Here is a 24571-nt window from a genome sequence, read left to right on the forward strand (position 1 = left end):
GATGTCAGTCCTGCATGAAAAATGGGAAGCCACAGACACAAAATCTGTATTCCCCTAGTAGATCACTACAAATCACAGCTTCCTGGAAGGAGTCTGTACACACCTCTGGCACCATGAGTATTGTGGCTGCCACCCAGAAGATACACTATTTGATTGCTTGGTTCTGGTAGCAAGCAGGGATTGCATTCACAGGTCCCATAACACAGGAGCAAAGAAACAGTTCTTAAATTTCTTAATTGGCTAACCCCCAAGGCTCAGAACAAAGGGCAGACACAGAAACACCCAGGCCCCAGTCTTTCCCTGAAAGACACATCTGCTTACATACTTGAAAAGCTGCTGCCTGAGGGTCCAGCTTTCATTCAGCCTGCATATTGCTGGATCAGTCAATCCTCCATCTGGGGACACAGAAATACTCTCAACTACTGGGAGTCATGAAGAAGGCAACTTGAACAATCAAAAAGATCTGAGAGACAACCAAGAGCTAGGGTCAGGCTGAATTTTAAGATTCATCATCTACATGACACCATTCCATCAAGGCTGGGCCATGTGACTGTTTTATCTAATGCACAGAAGCCAACACAGAGAATTAAGAAAAATGAAGAAACAGAGAAATATGTTACAAACAAAAAATAAAATCTCTGAAACAGATCTTAATAAAAGGGAAAGAAGAGATTTACCTGATAGAGTAAAAATAATGATTACAAAAAGGCTCACTAAATGAAAATTTCAACAAAGAGATAAAAAATATAGGAAAGCACCAAACAAAAATCACAAAACTGAAGAATTAAATAAGTGAACTAAAAATTTCAACAGAAGGATTTAACATCAGATTAGATCAAATGGAAGGAAGAATCAGCAAGCTTGTAGACAGGACAGTGAAAGTCATCCAATCAGAGACATAAAGAGAAAAAAGAATGAAAAAGAGTGAATGAAGCTTAAGGAAATTACAGGACATCATCAAGTACATCAATATATGTATTATGGGGTCCCAGAACCAAATAAATAATGGCTAAAGACTTTCCTAACACAGGAAAAGAAACAGAACTCCAGATATAGAAGCCTACAAAATTTCAAACAAAGTAAATCCAAATCAAGATACACTATAATTAAATTGCCAAAAGTTAAAGACAAGGGCAGAATATCAAAGCCAGCAAAAGTAAAACTTATGTTATGTAATAGGGAATCTCCATAAGATTATCAGATTTTTCAGCAAAATCTGAAAAATTTTTTGCATATAAGAAGTTCAAAGTGCTGAAAGAAAATTAAAATATTCTACCCAGCAAAGTTGTCCTATAGAATTGAAGTAGAGATAAAAAGTTTTCTAGAAAACTAAAAGCTTAAGGAGTTCATAAATACTAGACCAGCTTTCTAGTAAATGTTAAGATGACTTCTTCAAGCTGCAAACAAAACGATGCTTATTAGTAACAAGAAAATAAATTAAAGAACAAATCTCCCTGGTAAAGGTAAATACTGTTCATAGTTAAAATCACATTAATATAATTTGTAACAAAGGTAGATAAATCACTTGTAAATCTAGTATGAAGACTAAAAGATAGAAACAGTAAAAAAAAAAATACAATAATTTGTTAATGGGTACACAAAGTAAAAAGATGACAATTATAACATCAAAAACATAAAATGCATGGGGGTATACTAAAAACAGAGAGCTTTAGTGTGCATTTGACAATAAGCTGATATCAACTTAAACTAGACTATCATGAATATAAAATGTTTTATGTAAGCCTCATGGTAACCACAAAGCAAAACCCTGTAACAGATACACAAAAAATAAAGAAAAAGAAATCTAAGCATACCACTACAGAAAATAATCAAATCACAAAGAAGAAGATAAAAGAAGGAACAAAGGAATTACAAAACAGCCAGAAACTATTAATAAAATAGCAATAAGTCCATAACCCAGCTGTAATTACTTTAAATATAAGCAGACTAAGTTCTCTCATGCTTCTTAAGGGTATATACAGATTGAAAGGAAAGGGAGGGAAAAAGATATTCCAGGCAGAAGGAAACCAAAAGAAAGCAAGAATATTTACACTTACATCACACAAAGACTGCATTTGAGACAAAGAAGGTAATTATGTAAGAATAAAGGGGTCAATCAAACAAGAGGTTGTAATACTTTACAATATTTACCTATCCAACCTTGCATCTAAATATATAAAGCAAATAATAACAGATCTGAAGGGTGAAATAGACAACAACACAGTAATAGCAGAAATCTCAATACCTCACTTTCAATAATGGATAGATCATCTAGAAAGAATATCAATATGAAAACACTGGACTTCAGACTTAAAGTACATATTAAACCATATGGACTTAAAAGAAATTTACAGGACATTCCACTCAACTGTAGCAGAATACTTAAGGACACATGGATACATCATATGTTAGGCCACAAAACAAATGTTAATAAATCTTAAAAATGAAATCATATTAAGCATCTTTTCTATGGTATCAAACTAGAAATCAATTACAAGAAGAAACATGGAACGCTGACAAATATGTGAAGATTAAACAACATGCTACTGAACAACAAATGGGTCAAAGAAATTAAAAAAGTATCTTTATACAAATTAATACGGAAATACACAATACAAAAGCTTAAGGGATGCAGCAAAAGCATTTCTAGGAGGGTAGTTCATATTCATTAAGAAATAATAAAAAGCTCAATAAACAACCTAACTTTACACACCAAGGAACTAGAAACAAAAACAAACTAAGCCCAAAGTTTGTCAAAGAAAGGAAGAAAAAAGTAAAGGAAGGAAGAAAAAAAGAAAGGTTGACCAACCAAAGACAGGTCAGAGTGAAAATAAATGAAATAGAAATTAAAAAAAAAAATCAATGAAACTAAAAGCTGGTTTTTTGAAAAGATAGACATTTAGCTAGACTAACCAAGAAAAATGAGAAAGAACTCAAAATTATAAATGAATGAAGAGACATTACAATTTGTATCACACATATACAAAGAATCATAAGAGACTACTACAAACAATTACATACCAACAAACTGGACAATCTAAGAACTGGACACATTCCTAGGAATATATCAACATCCCAAGACTGAATCAAGAAAAAATAGAAAATATGAACAGAACATTTACTAATAAGATTTAATAAGTAATCAAAAACCTCCCTACAAAAAATTCAGGACAAAATGGCTTTACTGGTAAATTCTACCAATCATTTAAAGAAGAATTAATACCAAACCCTCTCAAAATCTTCCCAAAAATTGAAGAGAAGGGAACAAATCCATTTTACTAGGCCAGCATTACCTTGATATCAAAACCAAACAAAGACACTACAAAAAAGAAAACTACAGGCCAATATCCCTGATGAACATGAATGCAAAAATCCTCAACAAAATATTCGCAAACAGAATTCAACAACACATTCAAAAGATCATTCACCATGATCAAGTGGGTTTTATTCCTGGGATGCAAGGATGGTTCAATATAGGCAAATCAATAAATGTAATATAGTACATACAAAATAAAGGATAAAATTCATATTATCATCTCAAAAGATGAAAAATTTACTTAACAAAATTCAACATCCTTTCATGATAAAAACTCTCAACTCTCAACAAACTGAATATAGTGGGAACATACCTCAGGAAAATAAAGGCCACATATAACAAGCTCACAGTTAACACCATAATCAACAGTGAAAAGCTGCAAGTCTTTCCTCTAAGATCAGGACAGGACAAGGATGCCCACTCTCATCATGTTCCCTCAACACAGTACTGGAAATTGTAGCCAGAGCCATTAGGCAAGAAAAAAAAATAAGACATCCAAATTGGAAAGGAGTTTGTAAAACTCACCATTGCAGATGACATTATATACAAAAAATACTAAGCTCCACAAAAAGAAACTATTAGAACCAATCAACAAATTCAGTAAAGATGCATGATACAAAACCAGTATACAAGTATCAGTGTTTATATACACTAACAACAAATTGAAAAGAGAAATTAAGAAAACTGCATTCACAATTACATCAAAAATAAATAAAATACTTAAGAGATAAATTTAGCAAAGGAGGTGAAAGATGTATACATGAAAGCTATAAGACACTGATTTAAAAAACTGAAGAAGACTCAAATAAATGGAAAGCACCAAAAAAACCCTGTGATTATAGCCTGGAAGAATTAATGTTGTTAAAAATGGCCAAATAGTCTGAAGCAATCTACAAATTCAACGCAATCCCTTTCAAAATTCCAATGGCATATTTTTCAGAACAAAACATAATTTTGTATTGAACCACACAAGACCCCAAAAAGACAAAGCAATCTTAAGAACAAATCTAGAGGCCTCACACTTCCCAATTTCAAATTATACTACAAAGCTATAGTAATGAACACAGTACAATTGACGTAAAAAAAGATGGGGTGCCTGGGTGGTCCAGTCTGTTAAGTATCTAACCCTTGATTTCAGCTCAGCTGATGATCTCATGGTTTGCAAGACTGAGCCCAGGGTCAGCCTCTCTCTCTCTCTCTCTCTCAGCCTCTGCCCTTATAGCACAAAGCCCACTTGGGATTCTCTCTCCTTCCCTCTCTCCCTCTCTCTCTCTCTCTCTCAGCCTCTGCCCTTATAGCACAAAGCCCACTTGGGATTCTCTCTCCTTCCCTCTCTCCCTCTCTCTCTCTCTCTCTCTCTTTCTCTCTCAAAATAAATAAACTTTAAAAAAGACACACAAACCAAGGAGACAAAATAGAGAGCTCTGAAATAAACTCTTTAATATACAGTCAATTAATACTTGACAAGCTAAGAATATACAACTGAAAAAGAATAGTCTCTTCAATAAATGGTGCTGGCAAAACCTGGACAGCCACAGGAAAAAGAATGAAACTGAACTCCTTACACCGCAGATAAAAATCACCTCAAAATGGATTGAAGACCTGAAACCATAAAACTCCTAGAGATAACAGAGGGGGCAAGCTCCTTGACATCAGTCTTGACAATGACACTTTCAATTTCAAAACACCAAAACTAAAAGTGACAAAAGCAAAATAAATAAATGGAACTATATCAAACTAAAAAAGTTTCTACACAGCAAGGGAAATCACCAGTTAAGTAAAGAGGAAACCTAACGAATGTGAGAAAATATTTTCAAACCATATATCTGATAAGGGGTTAATAACCAAAATATACAAAGAACTCATAGACTGAATAGCAAAACAAAACAAATACCTGATTTAAAAACTGACTTTTTTTCCCACAGAAAACCTACAAATGGCTATCAGGTATATGAAAAGGTGTTCAGCATCACTAGTCATCACCAAATGCAAACTGAAACTGCAATGAGACATCACTTCACACAAGTCAGAATGGCTCTCATCAAAAAGAAAAGTGCTTTAACAAGTGTTGGTGGGGGCGCCTGGGTGGCTCAGTCAGTTAAGACTCTGACTTCGGCTCAGGTCAGATCGCACGTTCCTGGGTTTGAGCCCCGCGTCAGGCTCTGTGCTGACAGCTAGCTCGGAGCCTGGAGCCTGCTTCCGGTTCTGTGTCTCCTCCTCTTTCTCTGCCCCTCTCCCTCTCATGCTCTGTCTCTCTCTGTATCAAAAATAAATAAAAAACATTAAAAATAATTTTAACAAGTGTTGGTGGCACTGTAAACTGATACAGCATACCATGGAGAATGTATGGGGTTTTCCTCAAAAAATTAAAAACAGAATTACCCAAATGATCCAGACATCTCTCTTCTCGGTATACATCCAAAGGAAATAAAAACAGGATTTCAAAGAGGTAAGTGCACTCCCATGTTCACTGGATTATCATTCACAATAGCCATGATAAGGAAACAACCTAAGTGTCCATCAACTGATAAATGAATAAAGATGTGGTATGTGAGTGTGTTTGTGTGTGTTTGTGTACAATGCACTATTATTCAGCCATGAGGAAAAAAAGAAATCCTGCCATTTCCAACATAATGAATAAGCGCATTATACTAATAAGCCACAGAGAAAAAAAATACTACCTGGTATCACTGATATGTGAATTAAAAAAAAAAATCAAACTCATAGTAACAGAGTATGGTAAAGTGGTTTTCAGGGATGGGTGATGAGGAAAATAGGGAGAGGGTGGAAAGGACTAGAGACTTTCAGAAGAAGATGAATAAAGTGTGAGGATCTAATATAAAGCATGACTGCTATGGTTGATAATACTGCATTATACAATTACGAAGAGAGAATATATGACATCACCACTATGCATACTTTAAATATTTTATAATATATGTCAATTATACTTCAATAAAGCAGAATAAAACTGAAAGAGATCACAAATCTATGGAACTTTTTAAATAACTGATTTGTTAATTTTTAAAATGTCCTAAATGACTGAAATGTTAGAATGCATGTTTTTATTGCTTTCTGTGGGTAGAAGGGATTTCTACAAAAACATTAAGAGTAAATAAAGGTATTTTGTTGAAAAGAAATAAAGGATAAAGAAGCTTTTCAGAGTTCCCAAAATTTAAAGATATGGAGACTATAAAAAAGATACTTTCCAGAAAATTAAAGAAAGCTATGACAGTGGCGTTTGTATCATATTACCAAATGGTGCAAGTGGAAGAGAATGATATTTAAGAAAGAATCATTTATTAGGTAGAAAATATTCTCACCAGTGACGTACTCTTTAGTTGTAGATAAATCTTATTTAGCTTCCTCTGAATATCGAAAAAAGAAAGTCACATTAGGGAACTTTTTGTGATAATTTGCAGAATTAAAAAAAACCATAAATAACATTTTCCTAATTTACGTAAAGTGCTTAACTCTACATGAAAATACTAAAATATTGACTATATCTGAAACATTTACCCTGAGAGCTTCCCAGTAAATCAAATATATTTTCCAGTTAAGGGGAGGGAAATCCATGTAGAAACTACCATTCTTCATAGATATTTTTTTCCAGTCAAGCCAGTTTAAAAAGTACAAGGTCTATGGTGAGCTTGATTAGGAAAAAAATAAGAAACTTGCCTCCCTTTCTATATTCTGAAAAATGAGAATGAAATGTTCTAATAATCCTAAATATAGTGGCCAAATTTCATACTTCCTCAATGTCTGAACAGGCCAAACTCTTCCTTGGATGCTAGCTAAGTCAATCTTGTATTTAAATTAAAAGCTAAGTAAACATTACAAAAGGAACACAGGAAGCCACAAAGCAAGAGCCAAACTATTAGATAATAAAAGGATTTATGTATTCAAAGAGGACAAGGATAATTTAAATTCAAAGCACACATTATATTTACAGGAGAATGGATCTACCTTTAGTCAAAAAGTACCTCACAAATGCAAAGAAATCACATGAAGCACCATACTCAAGAATGAACAATGTTAAGTACCAGCTGCTAGAAACCAGCAATGCATTAAACAGATACAAGAGAAGAGCCGATTCATTCAGTCACAAGCTGAACTCCCTAAAAGCAAAGTTAGGCTTTGGAAGGTTGGCTACAAATACCAACATTCACAAATCAGCTATCAAAAATAGTTTCATTTGACTTGTACTAGAATCATCACAGAAATATAAGGCAAACTTAAAAAAAAAAATAAATTGCAATTTAAGTTGAAGATGTGTCATCATCTAAAATTGCTGCTGCAAAACCCTATTCAAATATCCCTTCCAGCCATGTGTCTACTTTGAAGCTTTTTATTATCATATGTTACCATTTCCTCTACTGCAGAACACCTACATAACAGAATCCAAAACACAATGCAAAGAAGGCAGGAAGAAAAGAGTGAAAGAACTTTCCAGCACTACAAAATACTTAATTCCTTGTACTTTATAGTTTCATAAATCTATTACCTCTGAGATCAAGAGCTAGAAGCTGTCTAGAATCATTACCAGGATAATGGAAGGCCCCTTATACTACGGTGGCAGGGGTAAAGGGGGGACAAGACCACAAGAACCAATGATAGAAAATCTACTGTGCAGACACTAAAAATTTCAGAATTTAGCATTGGTCTTCTCATGCCCTTGACCCCCATAGCTGGTTCTCCCAAAAATTCTTGATAAAATCCAAACTGTCCAATGGCTGCTACTCTAACAAGATCAATTCTCTGAGAGCCATCCTTGACCAACTATTCCTCCAAACTATGCCTAACCCCTCCTTCTAATGCCCTATAAAAATTCTGCCATCCTTCTTCAAGTTAGAACTCTCTTTCAGAGCATTTTCTCATACAGTCTTATGCGGACAGTGCTCTGGTTAGTTTTCTTTGAAACTATGAAATTCCAGAAGGCTGACACAGGAGGAATTGGCTTCATTTTTTTTTCCCTTGATGGGCTTCAAAGTAACTGTGGGCCCTACTTCTGTGTCCAAATATAATCACCAGGGAAATAGGCAACAGAATGGTAAAGCTTCCATTAGTCATTAAAAACTATAATAAAAACAAACATGTATTAAGCCCCTAACTATACTACTATGCACTTTTATGTAACTGATTCTATGTATTCTTCATTACAACCCTTGGGATATTTTTATGTTCATTCTACAGATGAGCTATCAGAAACTTAGTTTAAGAAACTTACCGAGTTAGCAAGTGGTAAATACAGGGATTAAACCCAATTATCCCAGAGCAATTCTTTCCACTTCCCCAAAGCCACCAGCTGCATTGCTTTAACTCCAAGTACTTTCTATAAAAAATAACTGCATTCTTCTGAACCCCTTGTGTTGTTAGGTCTAGCTATTTGCTTTTTTCAATCTTTAAGTAAGCAAGCCTCTATGGTTTAAAATTTCTCCATGCAATTCATGTATTGGTTTAACTTCCTCCTGAACACTCACTAAAGATTCTTAAGTATCCTACAGCTAGCTGTATCCCATTAGTAATGCTGAACGTAATTTTAGGATTAAAACAATTGTACTCAATCACAATTCTTCAGTAGGTACACCTCTCAAATTTTTCTCTATTTTTTTCATATCACAGCTCAATAACTAGACTCCATTGTTATTACTGTAGTTTACATTTTAATCAATTAGCAATGAGATTGTACATAAAATATTTTTTAAACCCAGGCATTATACATGCAAATTAACTGAGTTTTTTAGGGGAGGGGCATTTGGAGGGGAAAAAAAATAACAAAACTGTGCACAATAACAGACACCTGCATTATTTAGGGTTAAAACATAAAGAAATAGTAACTCTCATCTCAATAGACACGCACAAAAAAAGTATTTGACAAAATCCAATATCCATTTCTGATTTGAAAAGTCTCTGCAATTTAGAAATAGAATGAACTTAATCAATCTAATAAAGGGTATCTAAGAAAAATCTACAATTAACATCATACTTAATTGTGAAAGATAGATGCTTTCCCCCTAAAATAAGAATCAAGACTAGAATATCCATTCTCGCCATTTGTGTTCACTATTATACCAGAGTGTCTAGCCAATGAAGTCAGGCAAAGAAAAAGAAATAAAAGGTGCCCAGATTGGTATTAAAGAAGTAAAACTCTCTTCATTAACAGAAGACTTGACTATCTAATGCAGAAAATCCAATGGAATCTGCAAAAAAACCCCACAAAAATATATAACTAAAAAATGAATTTAACAAGGCTGCAGGATATAAACACCAACTGCATTTTCATGTATTTGCAAAGAACAACTAGAAAGTGGAATTACAAAAAAAAAAAAAAAACACAATAACATTTATCAGAACATAAAAAATGTAACACACTTAGAAATAAATCTGGCAAAATCTGGGAAAGATCTGTACAATAAAACCATAAAACACTACAGAAAGAAACTGAAAATCTAAATAAATAGTGATACCTTATTCATGGGTCAAAAGACTCAGTACTATTAAGAGGTAGGGGTGCCTGGGTAGCTCGGTCAGTTGAGCGTCCAACTTCAGCCCAGGTCACGATCTCACAGTTTGTGGGTTAGAGCCTTGTGTCGGGATCTGTGCTAACAGCTAGCCCGAAGCCTGGAGCCTGCTTCTGATTCTGTGTTTCCCTCTCTCTCTGTCCCTCCCCTGCTCATGAACTGTCTCTCTCTGTCTCTCAAAAATAAATAAATGTTAAAAAAAAAATACAAGAGGTAAATTATCCCCAAATCTATCTATAGATTCCAATGCAATTCCCACAGATTTATGCACAGATTCAGTGAAAATCCTGGTAGGCTTTTTTTTTTTTTAAACATTTAGTACCTGCTTCTAAAATTAAGAAGGAAATGTTATAAAAAACAAAAACAAAAAACCTAGAACAGTTGCATCACTCTGGATCCAATCAGAAAAGAGAAGTCACAGGAAATCTGAAAAGAGAAAGTTAAGTATAAAGAATCATTATAACAGGGCTTGGTGCGATAACAATTAACTAGTGAGAAGCAAAGAGAATACTAAAGAATACAAGAACAACTAACACCTCCTAGGGCTGAGACAAGAGTGCCCAAGCAAAAATCTCTCCCAACTCCCAACCGTTCTAGGGCAGAGATCAGACCCTGTTGGAGAAAGTGGTCTTGTCTCACTGAATGACAGATAAGTCAGTCTGGTGCCATGCCAGCAGAACTTGCTGGAAATCTGCCTTGCGAAACTTGGCAGAAATCCATCCATAAAGGGGCTAGGAAAAGCTGTTTATCTGGCAGTGTCCCATGAAGGCATTCCGCTACAAACCCACATGAGAGGTACAAAGAGAAGCTACCCTAGGGTCACTGGCTGCTGGGTTACTGCAGCCCTCTGAGCACTAAAGAAGCTTAGTGCTGGTATAGTTGCACGTGCGGCAAGAACTATACACTAAGGAAGCTATGTGGGCTGATTCTAGAGAAGTTGAGTGTGCTTCTGGAACCTGCCAAGCAAGCACACAGAAACCAAGAAGCAAAACTCTTTCCTCTTGCAATGTCTCTGCAGCACTCTCTATTGACAAAGCCCAACACTGAGCCGGCTGGCAAAAGAAAAATACTAAAAGAGCCAGACCCATTTTCACAAAATAGGTAAAAAGGACAAATCTAAAGCTGAGATGCAATAAATCAATAAAAAGCACAATAGCCAAAATAACACTAAAAAAGAAGAGCGGTTAGGTGAGTAGCACAACTTGGTTTCATGACTTCTTATGAAGCCACAGTAATCAAAACAGTAGTAGCACTGAAACAGACAAGAAATCATAGAATGAATTTGGGAATCAGAAATAAACCCACACATGTATGATCAACTGATTTAGACAAAAGTGTAAAGGATAGTCTTTCAACAAATGGTGCCAGAACGACCAGATATCACAACACCAAAAAAAAGAACCCCTATTCAACTCTCACTTTACATAAAAAAAATTAACTCAAAATGCATCACACCACTAATCATAAAACCTAAAACCATAAAACTTCCAGAAGATATCTTAGGAGAAAGCTTTTATACCCTTGCATTAGGCAAATATATCTTAGATACAATAACAAAAATGTGATACATCTAAGACTAAATGGATAGCCTGAACTTTCACCAAAATTAAAAATTTTCATTCCACAAAAGATATTCTTAAAAGAATGAAAAGACAAGCCACCATCCAGGAGAAAATTTCTGCAAAACAAAGAATAAAAAATATAGAAGAAATATTCAAAGCTAAAAAAAAAAAAAAGCATTCAAAACTCAATAATGAGATAACAACCCAACCTAATTAAAATAGTGGGTAAAAGATGTGAGCAGACATTTTATCAAAGAAAATATACAAATGGTAAATAAATACAAGAAATGATGCTCAATATCATTAGTCAATAGAGAAATAGAAATTAAAACACAAGTAGATAACACTTTACACCTTATTAGAATGGCTAAAACTAAAAGGAATAACCATACCAAATGTTGATGAGATATAGAGAAACTATCACACAGTGCCAGCAAGAACAAAAATGGTATAGGCACTTTGAAAAACTATTTGGCAATTTCCTAAAAAGTTACACACATACCTACTATATGATCCAGTCACACTTAGGTATTTACCTAAGAGAAATGAAAATATATGTCCAGGGGCACCTGGGTGGATCAGTTGTTTGAGCATCCAACTTCAGCTCAGGTCATGATCATGTGGTTCACAAGTTCGAGCCCTGTGTTGGGCTCTATGCTAAAGTTCAGAGCCTGGAGCCCGCGTCTGATTCTGTATCTCCCTCTATCTGTCCCCCATTCCATCATGCTCGCTCTCACTTCTTCTCTCTCAAAAATAAATAAAAACATATAAAAATTAAAAACATATGCCCATAAAAAACCTGTATATTAATGTTCATGGCAGCTTTACTTCTAAGAGCCAATAACTAGAAAGAACTCAGATTGTCCATCAACAGGTGACTGTATAAACAACTTCAGGTATTATCCATATCCACCCAAATGGATACCCATCTTATCCAGATGAGTCATTTATCAATTTATTGCCCCTCAGTTCTGAATGAATCCTTCAAGGTAAGTTTTGTGATAAATAACAAATCTTTCACATGAGCACCATGTTAAGCTTTTTCAGTAGAGGGCACTCAAGGGGTAGAAACAAGCTCCAGCAGTTTACAGAAGGAACTTGGTGGGGTGAGGACTTCTCGTGGGGTGCTGTCCCAGTCACTCAGAAACAACACAAATCCTCCTGCAACCTTGAAGCCTCAGCCTGACAATAAACTGTCAACATCCTTCTGCTTGTGGACACCGGAGCCCCTGGGCACTCATAAGGGCTCTTGACAGTGCCAGCACCTACAATCCCTCTAAAGCACCCATTCAGACTGAACACAATTGTCTGTGGCCCCGAGGGACACACACTGCTTACAAAGAGTTCTTAAATCCCTTGAAATACCCTGATAGGAACATCTTTTGTTCTCATGAGGCTACTCTTGGTGGGCTCTAGGATAGCTTCAGTATCGGAGCTAGTCATCAGAAAGACCAAACCCTGATTATAAGCTTGGAACTTTCACCCTCACCCCTTATCCTCCAGGGAGAAGAGAGGTGCTGACATTGATTTAATAATGAATCATGGCTGTGTGATAAAAATCCCTACCAAATACAGGGTTAGAGCATCCAAGTTGGTAAACACATCCATGTGCATTCAGGATCCTTCTGGACCTCATCCTATGTATCTCTTCATCTTGCTGTTCATCCTTACCTTTAATTATATCTTTTGCAATAAGATGGTAAACCTGTTTCTGAGTTCTGTGAGCCATAATAGTAAATTATCAAACCCGAAGAAGTCATGGGACCCCTCTCAATTTGTAGTCAAGTCAGACACAAGTATGAGTAACCTGGGTACCTACCCACTGCTTGTGACTGGCATCCAAAGTGAAGGTACCTGTGTGGGACTGAGCCCCTAACCTCCGGGGCCTGTGCTAACTACTCATTGGTATCCTCAGAGAATTAAAGAGTTGCCTGGTGTGGAAAACCCAAACATCTGGCGTCAGAAGTGTTGTAATTACAAGAAATGAGTTTTCTTTTACACGGTCAGATACTATAAAGCACTACTGACACAAAGATAAAAAGTCCCCATAATTAAGAATGTCTATTCTATCATATTTACAAATAGGCAAGAAATCAAAAGAAATAGTTGTGTTAGATGGCATCATTAGTGGCATTATTTCCAACTGATTCCAGTAACAATCAGAACCAAATGTAATAATTGGTTTTTAAATAATAGTAGCAAAATATTTGGTTTCTTTGTGTAAAAAAATTTTAATTTCAATTTCTCCACTCTCAAACTGAAAAGGAACATTCCAAAAAGATACCATTCATTTTTGCACCTATCTATACCAAACACAATAACCAAAATCACCCCACTCTTCTGAACACCAAATCCTCTTTTTAGCCTTCTATCCCTGTCATTCAGCTTACTGCTTCTCAAAACTAAGAACCTTAGGTGTGTGAGAGAACAGGTATCAAAAACAGGCAGAGGCGTCCAACTCTTGATTTAGGCTCAGGTCATGATCTCAGGGTTCTTGGGGTCAAGCCCCTCATCAAGGTCTGCACTGACAGCCTATGATTCTTTCTCTCTGCCCCTCCCCTGGTCTCACTCTCACCACCACCCCCACGCTCTCTCTCAAAACACATAAACAAAAAAAATTATGAAAAATGCTGACTCTCACAATCAATTACAAACTAAAATAGGAGATCCTTTAATCAATTGAGAAATACGAAAAGTTGAATAATACCCAGTGTAAAGAAAGTGTGAGGAAAAGTATGTACATTGGTGCCACTTTTCTGAAGGGAATTTGTTCCTGTGAATCAAAAATCTAAACAATAATTCAAATCTTTTGAGCCAACAATTCTATCCCAAGGAGTTAATGCTAAGGAATAATTAAACAAACTCCTTTGTATGCATTAATATATATGCTATATAATTTATATGCCTTGGATATCTGTTGTTTTTTTAAAAACTCCCGAGGGAATTTTTACACTCATCCAGTTTGGGAACTATGCATCAAATCTATGTATTAAAAGAACTAACATCTAATCAGATTATCATATTTAATGACAACACATTAGGAGCTAAAAGGGCTGTTTTAAAAGCTCCACATTCCTAAAATACTGATAGTAAAAGCCTTAATAGGATTTTTCACAGTTCTATTCATTACCTCACTTAACAAGATTAACGTTCTATGTTACCTACAAGGACAATTTTGTTACTATCTCAAAATTTCTCATTAAACTATATTATGAAATGGAAGCTAGCCCCAAAACCAGATAAAAAAGGCATTTTAAAACAGAGTAACACTTTCTTTCTTCCCGGCATGCCTAGCGCCATTCCCGGCGCTCCTCAAGATGGCGGCCGACAGTGAGCCTGAGTCCGAAGTATTTGAGATCACGGACTTCACCACTGCCTCGGAATGGGAAAGGTTTATTTCCAAAGTTGAATAAGTCTTAAATGACTGGAAACTGATTGGAAACTCTTTGGGAAAGCCACTTGAAAAGGTCAGATCTATTTGCTGGTGTCTCTAAATGAGTATTTACACTGAAACTTCTATTTTTAAGCCCTTTTCTGCGTTTGGTACATTTGAATTAAATGTTTCTTTCAAGTTATGTATGATCTATAAACATAAAGTGGCACCTGGAAAAACTTGGAATTGAATCTGTGGCAAAAAACAATGTAAGACATTTGTGAACTCTTTTTAAATAAAATTTTGTATGTATAATGTCAAAAAAAATAAAATAAAATAAAATAAAAATAAAACAGAGTAACAAAAATTAGTGGAATATCCATGATATAACAGAATAATCAAAATATATTTCATAGTACAAATGTCTTAACAAATATACTGAGAATCTTACCTGAAAAATCATAATTACCTGGATCATTGAAATCTGTAAGAAAAAAGTCTACATCAGGTATATCTGCAAGAAGGAAATGTTCTTTATCTATACTGTCCAATATAATAACCACCAGTCATATGTAGCTACAGAACACTAAAATATGGCTAGTGAGACTGATGAGGAGGCACATTAAATATATTTAAATATATTCATCAATTTTATTGTATTAAAATGAGTACATCTTCAGGGGGGAAAAACTGTAAATGAAATAAAAGCCTTAGTCTAGAAAAAAATCTAGACTAAGTTCTTTTTCTGTTTACATTAGTAAAAGGACAATTTAATCCAACTCTTATATTCCATGAGATAAAAGCAAAGGCAACTTTGAGTTTCTTCATGCCCAGCAAGGACTTAAGTAGTTTTGCATTGATACCAACACGAAAAAGATTTGAAATCACTAACTGCAAGGAAAAAGCATTAATGACTCATTCCTAATCCCTTAAATCAATCATTATAACTTTTAATGACAAAGTACTAAGATTTATTTAGCAGGACAATTAAACCCTATGGAACTTTATTCAAGGTAACTTCACTAAGAAAATGGGGGTGCCTGTATACCTCAGTCGGTTAAGCATCTGACTTCAGTTCAGATCATGAACTCACAATTCATGAGTTCAAGCCCTGCCTCGGGCTCTATTCTGACAGCTCAGAGCGTGGAGCCTGCTTCAGATTCTGTGTCTCCGTCTCTCTCTGTTCCTCCCCTACTTGCACTCTGTCTGCCTGTCTCTCTCTCTCTCTCTCTCAAAAATAATGATTAAAAAAAAATTTTTTAAGGAATATAAATACAAGACTTTCTATTTTACCATTAGCATTGGTCATACTAAAATTTTGGCTACCAGAATTTTTTTTTGAGACAGAGAGAGCTAGAACATGAAGGGGAAGGGGTAGAGAGAGAGAGGGAGACACAGAATCTGAAGCAGGCTCCAGGTTCTGAGCAGTTGGCACAGAGCCTAACGTGGGGCTCGAACTCACAAACCACGAAATCATGACCTGAGCTAAAGTCGGACGCTTAACTGACTGAGCCACCCAGGCACCTGGCTACCAGAATTTTTATAACTAGAAAGACCTGCCCTCTTTCATGAAAATAATGTTCCAACTACAGATAAAAACAATGCAGAAAATAATTCAAAACGTATTATTAGCAAGAGTCATAGGTACAAATTCTGATCCCTGACTCCAAAAGGTCAAGAGAAACTCCAAGAAAAATTATATAGGGGCAGCTGTGGCTGAAAACCTATAGAAATAACACCCCTAAAAATGTCTGAAGTTAGCTCTCCAGAATTTACTACCTACAGGTTCACTTTTGTCAAAAAAAAAATTTGTGCAGAGAATACTAATCGCCAGAAACTACATTGAACACTGGGGACAGCCCTGAACAGTATGAACTTAGTCACTGTTCTTAAGGAGATTGTGTGATAGGTCCAATACACTCTAATTCAACAGTAGGTTGAAGATAGAATTTCTGGGTTCCTCCATCTTGTTAGATGTTCTTGGCTGTTCTTGGCTGACAACATTTAGCCTCAGACTGGCCTGCTGTGTCAATACCTAGCCTACTTATAACCAAATTTTATTCCTTTTCTCCTTCAGATTCTAGAATAAAAGTCTACTTCAGAGACTTTGCTTTGACTATTTTTTAAGGCTTCTACAAATACTTTATTTTAATGAAGCTAGTACAATGTCCATTTAAAACCCATATCCCAGGCCAAAAAGTACAAATAAAATTAAAAAGAACCATGTTCTGTTGCATATACTTTGGCATGAATAAATTTATTAACTGCTAATGAAAATTAGAACTTTTCTAATCTTCTGACAAGACTTTTATCTTAAAATGCTTTCTCTTCAGTGAAGCCATCTTTGGAGTTAGTCATTACTCTCATTATCCCTGTCCTCTCAACTCCAGCCTGACATTTCTCTTCCTTGGGTCCAGACCCTAAAATTTTAAAAGTAGTATCAAGTTAAGGAAAGGTCATTTTCCCATAGTTCAGTTCTCTAAAAAAGAGAGAACTGAAAGTTCCACTGAAAGTCATAGTCCAGGAATGAAGCTCTCACACCCTAGAACTTCAGGGCCAACTGGAAAGTCATTACAAACACTCATATGGATCAGTCTTATCTATCACAAGCCTGAAAATGCAGTCCTGGAAAAGGTGGCCTCTCTGTGCACACATGTAGTGTTTTTTTTTTGAGAGAAGGAAAGAGAGAGTGTGCATGAGTAGGGGAGGAGAAAGAGGGGGAGAGAGAACCAAGCAAGCTCTACACTATCAACACAGAGACTGACAAGGGGCTGAAACTCAGGAACCGTGAGATCATGACCTGAGACAAAATCAAGAGTGGGAGACTTAACCGACTGAGCCGTCCAGGTGCCTCATCTTACTTAGATCTACTTTTAAAGCCATTCATTTACTAACAAGTTCAAGTACTCCCCCCTCTGTAAACCCTTTTATTACCTTCTAGGCACAATTTATTATTCTTTCCCGTGTGCTACTACTGAGTTTTACAAATACATCAACTGTATTTACCACACTAAGCAGACCAGGACTAAACTTCATACAACTCAACACATTTCACACATTACAGACTGATACCCTCAAACTACCATTAGAACACCAAATTCAGTCTCTTAGATATCATCTTATTAATGATTGTGAGTTACTTCATGAAGGTCAGGTAGCTCACAACACTACGGAGTTGGAAGAAATTTGCATCCAGGTCGCCCTGAAGTAGAGATAAACAAAAATATTATCCTGGCTTATGATGAAAAAAAAATTAACTCACTCTACCTTATCTCCCTGTCCTCCCAGAGACAAAGCCTTGGCCACATATATATAAAAGTTGGAATAGTGAGGGTGAAGGGGTGACTAAAGCTTTCATTCTAAAATCCTACAGGGTCAGTGTCCTCTTGTCTGGCCTAATTCTTCCCAATACCTATCTCCAAAAGTTCCTGATTTCTCCCTTGGAACAGTGTAGAGCTATAGAAATTGCTGGGTTGCAAACAGACACCTACATAATCAAATATGTGAGTGGGAAGCATCCTTTAAGCACCCCACTCATATTGTCACAGCAGGGCAAGAAAGATTTTTTTCCCCACAGCTTCATATACCTACCATACCAGTAACAGGGCTCAAATTCCAGAGGCCACATCCCCTTCTACAAGGACCCAAAGTTGGTCCCAAGATCCATTTGCTCAGGCCAAGGACAGTTAGCAATCCCATTCAGATACTTTTGATGTTATGTACCAACAAGGATTCCTGGTCCCAAGAGAGACAACATGACTAGAAACTAGAATTAAATGTTTTATAATGACACATTTGGCTCTGTGGAGTAACTCCCCATAAAATACCCAAACTTCCTACCTCTCTGCCATGTGAATATTTATTTTCAAACACATTTTGGAGAATATATGATTATATAGGAATTCAGGAGGCTTCCCACACTGCAACTATTAACAACATTTCCAGCTCACCTACTAAATTACCAGCTTCCTAAAGGCAGGGTTTTAATCATTTTGTGTCCAAACTCATAGTAGTTGTGCGTTAAATTTGTTGGACAAAGGGTGAGAAAGCAAGTCTAGAAAAAGAAAGGCAATAAGGATAGAAAGAAGTATGATGAGCACCTTTGTATATATCACTTTAAATCCCACACCACAACAGATATTCCTAAGTGATATATATATTTTTTAAATCCTATCCTCCCTTAAAAAATCACGAAGAATAAGAACAAATTTCAATTTCAGAATTTTACTGCCTTTAAATGAATGAACCCAACAATTCTGCATGATCTTTTCCTTCCCTTGGGTCACCTACTTCTCATTAAAAAAGTGATTTTTTTAAAAATCCTATAAATGACAAGAGTAAAAAAAAAGTTAAATGCTTTATAAAATGCTTAACTTAGAAAGCAAAAAAGTTAAATACTTTATAAAATGCATAACAGAAAAAAAAAAGGTCTTAAAACAATCCTTTGACAACTCTTATGGGTGAGGAAGTGGATTCAGAATCATCAGACTCACTAAATGTTTCTACAAGTTTCTATTACTACTGACTTTCCACTCAAAATACTAGATCCACTTCAACCCAAAACACATATAATAGGGCAGAGGAAAAGTTAGAAGAATGCAGAAAAATCTAACAAGGAATCCTAACAGACATCAAATTTAACCCACAAATATAAACTCAGTAAAGAAAAATTCAACTTGTAAGTACAACATAAAACATTAAATCATTTGACTAAATGTAATTTATAACCTAAGTATGAGAGTCTAGAATACCAAGTTTGACACATCCAGGAGATCATTTTTATCACCTAGTTACAAATTTCAATTTTTAGAAAAGAACAATGTGAATTACTGTGGCAACGTAAGTCCTAAAGCATTGTTTTCGAATCACATCAGAAAAAGAATTACACTTTTCAAGATCCAAGAAAAGTTAATCAGCCCTGAGGGAAAAAATATAAAATACTCCTTAAAAGAAAAAGGAAGAGAAAGACAGAGAGACTGAGACTTCTGAAAATCCAGGCAAGGAAATGGCACATGGAAAAGTGAAGTCAAAAGAAATGGAAAAGCTAAATGTACATACAGCTCAGTCTGACCAACCTAACTGCATCACTCAATGAAAAAAACACTATAATTAAAACACAATGATGCAGAATGTGAAAACACACTAACTATAAAAAGCACAAATTTAAAAAGAAATTATGATCACAACTATGTAAAAAATAATCTATATATGAAAAAGAACTAGAAGGCACATATACTCACATAGTAACTATACCATACTAAACTGGGATTAAGGAAGATTCTCTTATTTTAATAGAACAGTTGCCTAAATTATCTAAACACAATGATTTTTAAAAACTTTTTGAAATGTTTATTTTTGAGAGAGACAGTGAGACACAATGTGAGTGGGGGATGGGCAGAAAGAGAGAGAAAGAATCTGAAGTAGACTCCAGCACAGAGCCTGATATGGGGCTCAAATTCACGATTTAGAGATCATGACCTGAGCCAAAGTTGGACCCTTAACTGACTGAGCCACCCAGGTGCCCCATATACTGATTTTTTTAATGTAAAGATTTTTCAAAAGAAAATAAACTACATTTTACATATGATTTACAACATTTTCTCTTTTTATACTTCTACCAAGATATCATACTTCTACAAAGCAGTAAATTCACGGTATCTAAGCACCTAAATTCATGGTGTGCATTATATTGTTTTACCACATTACAGAAAATGTAAGGATTAAATTATTGCTCTATTTTCTGCTCATAAAAATAATTAGTGGGCAGTGCACTAATTCAGTACACTCACCCAATCTAAGTGAGCCATCCAATTAATTAATTCCATATATATCCAAAGTATCAGCACAAGGTTTTAAGAACCATCCCAGAATCATCAGTATAGTCATCAAAAATGCAAATTAGTGAAACCTGTCATGAGCCTACACCCAAAAAGGCTGTAAAAAATGAAGTATTTTTTGTATGGTTTAAGATAAAAATGAAACTCTCTAACTACCAACATAGGAAACAAAGGCTGTCATTGTCCCCAGTCTACACTTGCAAACAGAAGCACAATAAATGGGCTAAGGAGGAGTCATTTCCCCAATAATGAGAATCAGTCCTAAGATCAATTTCCCTCTGAAAAAGTCCTTTACTCATTCTTGCAAATTGGAATACATTATCTCAAACTGTGCAAACAATGCCAGAAGGAAATCAAATTCCAAAGTACTGTCAGATCAGACAGAGAATATCATACCAAGTTTTTACCATTACAAAGTTGTCAAAAAGAGTCAAAAATAATCTTCATTCAGATCTGACATATAAAAGAGTTTGTAGTTCATCACTTCTGTTCTCGCTACAAAAACAATCAAAAAACAAAAAACAAAAAACCTAAAAAAAAAAAAAATTAAAATGAATGACTTATCTTAGCTCCATCAGAGAAATGAGCTCAAAGAGAAAACTACTACCCTGACACGGAGAGACAGACAGGCAGGCAGACACAGGACATAAGCCCTCAGCTGAGCCAGTATCAATAGGAATACTTTAAACAATAATTGACAATTTGCTGGAGGCTCTGTGTCGAGTAGCTTAGCGTGAAAACGGAGAGGGAACACCGTCATTGTGAAGTCCCCACATTTTCTCGACTTTTTACCCCCAAGAACCCTACCAGGTTCTCACTGGGAGGATCTGAGAAAAAAGCGATTTCCTCAAAGGGGAGGAGAAAAGTAACCATCTTGAAACAGGCCCAGAGTTAAAAAGGTCTGCCTCAAAAAGAATACTATTTTTAATAAAGCCTAACAAACTGGAACTTAATAGAGCCTAACCAACCAGGATTTTACAGTATCTAACCAACCTAGGGGAGAGGAATATCCAACTCCAGCCCCCTGTATCTTTCAACACGAGGTAAGAGATAACCAAATCGAGTTCACTAAAACACTGAGACCTAATCTGTTCCTTAACCACCACAGCAATATAACTCCTGTACAGTAACAGAGCATCACAAATAAAAGAACTGCAAGCCTCAGACTCTAATCAAAGATTCTCTACAAAACCCAAAAACAACAGAGCAGCCAAAAACAAAACACTACACATTCTGGCCTCTGAAACCACTGCTATAGCATATGGTAAACACCACCTACCTTTGCAGATAAACAGAAAACCTCAAACTAAAGGCCAGTTTACTTCAGTTTGTTTTACCTAATATAACATGTCTGGCTATCAACATAAAAGTACAAAGCATTGTAAAGGCAAAAACTATACTCTGAAGACACAAAGCAAGCCTCAAAACCAGACTCAGTTAGGACAGAGGTTTTAGAATTATCACTGGATTTAAAAATAGCTATGGTAAATATGCTAAGGGTACTGATGAAAAAAGTAACCATGCAAGAACAGACGGGTAGTGTAAGCAGAGAAATAGAAACTCTAGGGAAAAATTCAAAAGGAAATGCTACAAATCAACAACACTGTAATGGAAAAATTATGTCTTTGATGATAAACAAAAAACCAGATCCCTAAGGATCAGAACCCACCACACAGGGTAAATACTATAACACTTAAACCTAGGCTTATAATAATAAAACTCAAAAAAACCGGTTGAGAAAATCTTAAAAGAATCAAGAGAGAAAAAGAAGTAAAAAACCTTACTTAGACAAGAGAAAAAAGAATTCCATCAAACTTTCTCTTCAGAAACCATGCAAGCAACGTGAGTGAAGAGAAAAACTTTTAAGTGTTAAAAGAAAACCACCAATCTAGAATTCTGTACCTGGGAAAATTATCCTTCAAAAGTGAAAAGGAAATAAAAGCTTTCTCTGACAAAAATTGAGGTAACTGAAGGTCTACTGGCCTTCTTTGCAAGAAATGTTTATAAAGTCCTTCAGAGGGAAGGAAAATTACAAAGCATTAGATGTACAAATTACAAAGGGTCAGAAAATTTGGATTACATTTTTAAAAATGGAGAGTAGGGGCACCTGGGTGGCTCAGTTGGTTAAACGTTCGGCTTCAGCTCAGGTCATGATCTCACAGTTCGTGGGTTCAAGCCCTGCATGGAGCCTGCTTCAGATTCTGTGTCTCCCTCTCTCTCTGACCCTCCCCTGCTCACGCTGTCTCTCTCTGTCTCTCAAAAATAAATTAAAAAACATTAAAAAAAATTTTTTAATGGAGAGCATTAAAGAAACAATTTTTAAAAAGGTAGGGGTGCCTGGGTGGCTCAATCAGTTAAGTATTCTGATTTCAGCTCAGGTTATTATCTCACGGTTTATGAGTTCAAGCCCCTTACTGGCCTCTGTACTGGTGGTACAAAGCCTGCTTGGGACTCTCTATCCCTCTCTCTCTCTCTTTCTCTCTCTCTGCACCTTTCCCATTTGTGCTCTCTCTCAAAATAAATAAACTTTTTTTTAAGTAAAATTAAATCTTCTCTTATTCTTAATAGATCTAACAAGATAACAATTTGTTAAAAATAATAATAGCACAATATATATTCAGTGATCACAGCTTATAGATAGATGAAATGAATGACAGCAATGTTGTAAGGGACAGGAAAAAGGAATTAAGAACACTCTGTGATAAGGAACCTGCATGACCCATGAAGTGGTATAGTTTTATTTGAAAGTGAACCAAGGGACGCCTGGGTTAAGCATCTGACTTCGGCTCAGGTCATGATCTTGTAGTTCATGAGTTCAAGCCCCACATCAAGCTGTCTACTGTCAGCCCAGAGTCCACTTCAGATTCTCTGTCTCTCCCTCTCTCTCTGCACCTCCCCCGCTCATACACTCACTCTCACTCTCACAAAAATAAATAAACATTTAAAAAAAATTAAAGGGGCTCCTCAGTGGCTCAGTTAAACATCTGACTTAGCTCATGATCTCATAGTTCGTAAGTTCAAGCTCCACATCTGGTTCTGTACGACAGCTCAGAGCTTGGAGTCTGCCCCTCCCCCACTCACATTCTGTCTCTCAAAAAATAATTAATTAATAAAAGAAATTGAACAGAGATTAGTTGTAAATGTAAAATTACAAACTTCTGGGGCAACCACTAAAAAATTTGTAAAATAAGTATAACTATATACTAAGATAAAAAATGAAATTACATAAAATGTTCAACTGAAACAAGAGAAAGCAAAAACAGAGTGGAAGACAAAAAGAAGAAATAAACAACAGAGACAAGGAATAAAAGACAGTTAAAAATATGGTAGATATAAATCCAAGTATACAAATAATTACCTTAAACATCAATGCTCTAAATACAGCAATTAGAAGACAGAGACTGCTGGGGTGTCTGGGTGGCTCAGTTAGCTGAGGGGCCGACTTCGCCTCAGACCATGATCTCATGGCTCATGGTTTTGAGCCCCATGACGCGCTTTGCTGACAGCTCAGGGCCTGGAGCCTACTTCAGATTCTGTGTCTCCCTCTCTCCCTGCCCCTCCCCCACTCATACTCTGTCTCTCTTGCTCTCAAAAATAAATAAATAGACATTAAAAAAAAGAGAAAGGCTGTCAGCCAATGATAAAGGGTGAGCATCACACAATGACAAAGGGTCAATTCTCTAAGAAAATATAACTTCCCTTATATGTATGGACCTAACAACAAAGCATCATCAAAATATATGACATAAAAATTAATATAACTGCAATGAGAAATACATGAATTCCTCATTATATTTGGAGACTTCGATACCACTCTATCAGTAACTAACAGAACTAAAACACAGAAAATTAGTAAGAATACTGTAAAACTGAAAAGCACCATCAATCAACCAGATCTAATTGCCATCTGTACTCTACTTTATCCGACAACAACAGTATACACATTCTTCTCAAGCACAAAG

The 24571-nt window shown here is 35.7% G+C and overlaps 1 protein-coding gene across 8 annotated transcripts in view; it reads right to left on the reverse strand.

Moving 5' to 3' along the window:
• The window catches only part of FUT8 (fucosyltransferase 8), a 291085-nt gene that overhangs the window by 208519 nt on the left and 57995 nt on the right, over nucleotides 1–24571 (reverse strand). For 3 of the 8 annotated variants that reach the window (XM_029950670.1, XM_029950669.1, XM_029950664.1), the window contains exon 3: nucleotides 15224–15256. The exons of 2 other annotated variants lie outside the window; for them this stretch is intronic. The gene's annotated coding sequence lies outside the window, so the exon portion shown is untranslated. Of the gene's footprint in view, nucleotides 1–325; nucleotides 396–6639; nucleotides 6685–15223; nucleotides 15257–24571 lie in introns of those variants that run through there. 3 more of the 8 variants (XM_029950667.1, XM_029950666.1, XM_029950668.1) reach the window with 3 other exon arrangements.

This window comes from Suricata suricatta, chromosome 9 (assembly GCF_006229205.1).
Source record: "Suricata suricatta isolate VVHF042 chromosome 9, meerkat_22Aug2017_6uvM2_HiC, whole genome shotgun sequence".
In the NCBI taxonomy this organism is placed as follows: Eukaryota; Metazoa; Chordata; class Mammalia; order Carnivora; family Herpestidae; genus Suricata; species Suricata suricatta.